The sequence below is a fragment of the Callithrix jacchus genome, chromosome 9 (genome assembly GCF_049354715.1).
Source record: "Callithrix jacchus isolate 240 chromosome 9, calJac240_pri, whole genome shotgun sequence".
NCBI lineage: Eukaryota > Metazoa > Chordata > Mammalia > Primates > Cebidae > Callithrix > Callithrix jacchus.
The window spans coordinates 116,595,022-116,601,437 of NC_133510.1; the positions used below are offsets into that span (position 1 = coordinate 116,595,022).

General features: G+C 42.2%; 1 pseudogene; it reads right to left on the reverse strand.

Annotated features, from left to right (window-relative positions):
• Positions 1-3,229: 3,229 nt before the first annotated feature.
• Positions 3,230-3,295, reverse strand: LOC118144663 (U7 small nuclear RNA; annotated as a pseudogene).
• Between the last annotated feature and the right edge of the window lie 3,121 nt (positions 3,296-6,416).

The following is a 6,416-nucleotide window of genomic DNA, read 5'->3' on the forward strand; positions in this document are numbered from 1 at the left end:
CTCTTGACTGTAATGAAGTTTTTATAATTGTAATTTATCGGCATCAAATTACCTTTCTTAAAACGAATCTGAACATCACATTCTTAATTCTGAGGAGGGGTGGCAATTATTTTTAATTAATGTTTCTTGTTTGTGCCACACAGGGGGAGCTGTCTCACCAAGCCAATTCTCTGTGTCTGCAAGGAAGTTAACCAAGAATAGCAAAGGGATTCTTGAATCAGTCATCTATCGTGAAACGTTTGTTTTTTCCTGTCCCCCACCCCAGTTTCATCTCCTTTTCTCTGAGGCAGTGGCCACAGGGAAAAACAACAACAACCACAATTTTCCAATATGATTAGTGGTGGAGACAGGAGATGATGATGCACATTGTTTACACCAATTTGTTGCTAGGTTTGAGAATAACATTTTTTTCTTCCTTCAGAAATGGCTCAATTGGGCCAGATGCAGTGGCTCACACCTGTAATCCCAGAATTTTGGGAGGCTGAGGTGGGTGGATCGCTTGAGCTCAGCAGTTCAAGACCAGCCTAGGCAACATGGCAAAACCCCATCTCTACAAAAAATACAAAAATTATCCAGGTGTGGTGGTGAGCACCGGTAGTGCCAGCTACTAGGGAAGCTGAGGTGGGAGGATGGCTTGAGCCTGGGAGAAGAAGGTTGCAGTGAGCCGAGATCACATCATTGCACTCTAGCCTGGGTGACAGAGCCAGTCCCTGTCTCAAAATAAAAAAAAGAAATAAAATAAAATAAAATAAAGAAATGGCTCAATTGCCAGCCTCTGTCTTGGGGAGTATGTCTGTATGTCTGTCCCAGGGTCTTGGAGGTGGTGGTTAGGAGATGGCTTTTGGTGTAAATTTAATTGTGATGATTCACATAAGGTGACAAGCTCTTCTCTCTCACCACCCCCATCCAACAATTGGCTAAGGTGACTTCTCCAAAGATATGAATCTACTTCTTGTTTTTAGAAAGGTCAAGTGAGAAGTCTTGGAGCATGTGTTTCTACTGTTGTAATATGAAGTTTCCTGTATTTGACTGGGTTTAACCTAGAAAAGGGGCAATTTAATGGTTCAAACAAATCTATCCACCAGGATGATAATCAATGAACTGACTCCTTTCCAAAGATGTTGTTTAGGAGGGACAGAAAGGCCATTTGTTTTTGGCAATTGAATGAGGAAGAAGATTGTTTGTCAAGAAGAAGCATAAGGAGAGAGGATGGGGCAGACTGAGGAATACACAGGGAAGTGACCTGGAGAGAGACTGACTTACTCATCACCCATCCTGCACCAAGCATAGGTCAGGCTCTTTCTGTGCACATGTTCAAGGTAATGAGTGGCACTACCCTGGGTCTCCCTGACTTCCAGACACCTGCACTGTCTACTGTTCCAGAAGTGAATAGCTATCAGTCATTCACATCTTAGACTAGACACAAGACCAGACTGACCTTTAGCCTCCTAAACTTGATCTTGGTTTCCTGGTAAAGGAGCATCAGACTTTGTTGAGCTGGAAGGGAAGTAGTTCTAGATCCTGAAGACTAAAGTTCTACTCCCCCTATAGTCAGACCAAAGGAGTAGATGTCTACTTCATCTGTGATGGTGATGTCTTCACCCTGGTTTGAACAGAGAGAATTTTGCCTTGTCCAGGAGGGATCTGGTGTCATGTCTGTGCTGAGGTTCCAGTAGAACACACAACCTTTGATACTCAGTATGTGTAAGGAGCTTGTGACATTTGCAGTTGCCTGGTGAATATTGCTAAGGAGGACTGAATTCAGGGTAGACACATCTTTGGTTGGTGGTGGCTGGGGTGGAGCTTGGGTCTGTGGTCAGGACTCAAGGGATCCTGGAAAGTTACTAAAACCAGCACTTTGGGTCCAAATTAGTTAGTTGACAGCACCCATGGATAAAGCCATGGGCTTCTAGGAGATGGTGAGGGCTCCCTGGCTCCATAGAAATGTAGTACTGAGGGTCTGAGATGGGCGAAATTTTCAGCACCAAGGACAGAGGCCAAATCAAACCAGACGGGGACCTTCTAAGATGAGCTACACATAATCCTATAGTTTTAAGAGATCTCCTGGTATCCTTTGTGCAAGCCTCTTCAGTTGGATTTGCTCTTTCTTGCCTCTCAGGGAAAGAATATTGATGCTTGGATTCTGTTATCTTATTCTAGCTCTTTCACTTATGAGCTGGTAAAGTTTGTAGAATGGGTTAATAATTGGTTGGTTTGAAGATTAGTGAAATCCTGCCTATAAAAAAGCATAGCATAGTATTTGACAAAGTAAGCAGTCAATAGGGGGCATTTGTGGCTATTATTCTGGAGGCAGAATGCGTAGGTATGATTAATAATAATGATCATAGCAACCTCCACTTATTGAGTCCTTACTATATGCTAGACTCTGTCTTAAATGCTGTAAATATATTATCTCCCTCATTATCTACAACAATCTTCTTACAGATGAGAAATTGAGGCACAGAAAGGCTAAGGAACTTGGCCAAGGTCACACAACTGGTAAGTGGTAGAAGTGAGATTTGAATGAACCCAGGTGGGTAGAGAGGGTATAACACTTATACTATTATGCCGATGGCCTCAATAGCTCTGCTATAAGCATTCAATAACTGGAACAATAATGTTAATTATTATCATTACCATCATCACCAGTGCCAACATCATTTGTCTATGACTATTAATTATTAATTGATTATCTCCCTTCTCCCACCTCTTTCAAGAAGTTTGATCAAGGGACATGATGGGCTGAGGAAGAAAGTGCCATGACAGAAGGAAAGATTTCCAAGGAAAAGCATGAGGCATGGTCCTGGACATCTTGGAGGATGTAAAAACAGGTCCCAAATTTGGGGGACCTCAAAGCCTAGTAGAGGGGGATTTTTCCCCCTTTTTTCTTTTCTTTTCTTTTCTTTCTTTCTTTTTTTTTTTTTTTTTTTTGAGACAGAGTTTTGCTCTTGTTGCCCAGGCTGGAGCATAATGGTACAATCTCAGCTCATTGTAACCTTTGCCTCCTGGATTTAAGCAATTCTCCTGACTCAGCCTCCTGAGTAGCTGGGATTACAGGCACCTGCCCCATACCTGTCTAATTTTTCATATTGTTAGTAGAGACAGGGTTTCACCATCTTGGCCAGGCTGGTTGTGAACTCCTGACCTCAGGCAATCAGTGCACCTTGGCCTCCCAAAGTGCTGGGATTATAGGCACGAGCCACCATGCCCAGCCCTTTCCCCTTTCTGTGTGGGTCATTTTCTAGTGAAAACTGAAAACCTGCTAGATAAATTCTTTAAAAAAGCTGTAACACTTAGAGGGGAAGGTAGATAGTTAGTTGCCCAAATAACCACAGCACCAAGGTATAAACTACCGTAGGTAAGATACCAAATGCTATGGGGAATCAGGAAGCGAGCTGTTTTCAGATAGGGATTAACTTTATGGAGGTCTTCCTGCAGGACAAAGACTCTGAACTAAGGATGCAAACATAGGCGAGATTGGGACATCGTGTCAATGAAGAGACGTTGGAAACCAAGCAGCCCGGACTGAACCACTTTACTTCCTCCTCTTCCTCATTTTCTTCATCCTCCTCTCCATCTTGTCTTCCTGTCTTTTTCTCCTTTCTGTTCTTATTCTTCTCTTCTTCCTCCTCCTTTTGTTTCCCTTCTTTCTTCCCTCTGTCCATCTTCCTTTTCTTCCTCTTCTTTTTCTTATTCCTGCTTTTCTTCCTTCTCTTCCTCTTCCTTCCACCTTCCCCTAATTATTTTATAATTATCAACTGACTCACCATACTAGAGAATCAGCCAAAGGCTGAGGATCTGAATGCTGGTAAACCTTTCTTCTAGCTGTTTGCTTCACACTGCAGCCTTGGAGTGGAAATGCAACTCTAAGTGAAAATTGGGGCAAATTCTATTGTGGGTGAGGCAGCATTTTTGTCAAGGAGGACAAAGCTTAATACCCACCCTCAGGAAAGGCATTTAGAAGAATAAATCTGGTCAACTAGACCTTGGCAGTGACCCAGCCCTGTCCTATACTCTCTGTGTAACCTTCAGCAAATAGCTACACATCTGTTTCCACCTCTGTAAGATGAGGGTAAACTGGGATTTTCTCTTCACAGGGTTGTCACGAGGGTTAAATGAAATAATCTATGCGAATGTATTTAGCATCGTGCCCAGAACATAGTAGATGCTAAAAAAAAAAAAAAAAAAAAAAAAAAAGCTCGCTTTTCATCTCCTTTAATTAACGAATCGCTATATTTAAAATGAGGTCTGTAGCTCCGGAGCGGGAGCAAGTCGTGATGGGGTTGTACCAGCAAAAGAGATGGAAGGCAGGAGAGAAGATCGGATTTCTTATGGGGTGAAGGTGGCCAGTGTAAATCTAATTTCTTGGCAAAAGCTGCAATTTGCCAGCCCTTTTAATTATTATTTTTTATTATGGATACAAATTAAAAATAAACTGTGTGTCTCAATCACAGCAGGGATTAAAATTATTCCCTAATTGTTATCTTTGAATCAATCTAGCTTCTATTAGCTCTGCTTCTCAAGGTATAATTGAGGGGTGTGTGTGTGTGTGTGTGTGTGTGCGCGCGCGCGCGCGCGCCTGTGTGTGTGTGAGCATGGATGTGTGTCTCCTTGGTTTGCGGGGAAGGCACCTTCCCCATTTGATGCACTCCGTTGTATTCCAAATTCTAGTTTTCTTTTTCCTTCCTCTTTCCTAAAGATCTTGAGTGGCAGTAGAGTTGGCAAGGTTTAAACAATAGATTCCTGTCCCTATCTTCTATCCCCAATATTTTTATTTCAAAAATCAACATACTTTGTTCTATCCTGGGGGGCATTTTTTGTTAGGGTTGAAGGTGGGAGAGGAATGATCTAAAATGGATACATTGGTGATCACTAAACTCAATTTCTTCCTGAATGCAGAGCTCTAGACCACAAATTCTCTAGGCAAGAAACAGGGCTTCTTGCTCACTTGTTCTTGACTACATTCCCAGCACCTAGAACAGTTTCTGATACATGGTGGGTTCTCATTAAATATTAACTGATTAAACTCAGTCAAGCACGTTGTACTGGAAGAAAATATGTGAAATGCATAGTGCACAAATACATGATCCCTGGTATATAGATAATGGTAGTGAGCAATATCACACAGCTCCTGTTCTTTTTATCAGATACTCAAGCTCAGACAGACCATCCTGAGACAATTTTTCTACTTAAATTTTATTTTAATATTTGCAGTCTTACTAGTTGCCATTTGCCAAGCCTTTGCTATATATACCTGATGCTTTATATGGATTATTGCGAATTCTCAGGCACTCTTACTATACCCATTTTACAGATAGGGAAACTGAGGTTCAGAGAGATGAAATCACTTGCACAAGCTCACGCAGCTGGTAAGTGATGAGGCTGAGATTCAAACTCCAATCTGTCAGGCTCCTAAACATCTATGATCTCTCTTGTCACTATTCTTCCCTACCTTATGATTTCTGTTTATATTTTATTTTATTATTTTATATTTTTGGACACAGTATCTCTGTTGCTCAGGCTGGAGTACAGTGGCACCATCATAGTTCACCACAGCATGAAATTTTCAAGCTCAAGTGATTCTCCTGCCTCAGCCTCCCTAGTAGCTGGGATTACAAGTATAAGTCATCATGCCTGGTTAATTTTTGTTTATTTATTTATTTTTTGTAGAGATGGGAAGTCTTGCTATATTGCCCAGGCTGGTCTCAAACTTCCAGCCCAAGCAATCACCCCACCTTGGACTCCCAAAGTGCTGAGGTTACAGGTGTGAGCCACTGTGCCCAGCCTCCAATTTATTTATCTCTTCCAAGTAAGCAAGCTACGTATTGCTGCCCTTATTCTTCACATAAAGAAAATAAGGCCCAAGAAAATCTTAAGACTTGCCTGGGGGTGGGAGGTGTCACATGCATAGAGACCTCATGCTACTGGCCAGTGTACTACCAACGTATCCTAACTAAGGCATCACCTGCCCTCCTGTGCTGGTCATCTAACCCAATAGAAATTTAAAAATGAGAACTTCAGGCCAGGCACAGAGGCTTATGCCTGTAATCCCAGCACTTTGGGAGGCCAAGGCAGGTGGACAGCTTGAGGTCAAGAGTTTGAGACCAGCCTGGTCAACATGGCAAAACCCCATCTCTACTAAAAATACAAAAGTTAACCAGGTGTAGTGGCGCATGCCTGTGATCCCAGCTACTCAGGAGGCTGAGGCAGAGAATTGCTTGAATCCGGGAGGTGGAGTTTGCAGTGAGTCGAGATCGCGACACTGCACTCCAGCCTGGGTGACAGAGACAGACTCTGTCTCAAAAATAAAATAAAATAAAAATGAGTACTTATAAAAAACTTTAAATCTAATAAATGAGTTCATATAGAGAGACCAGAGTGACTGCATTGTGTTTTCAGCAAGAAGCTGAGCTGAG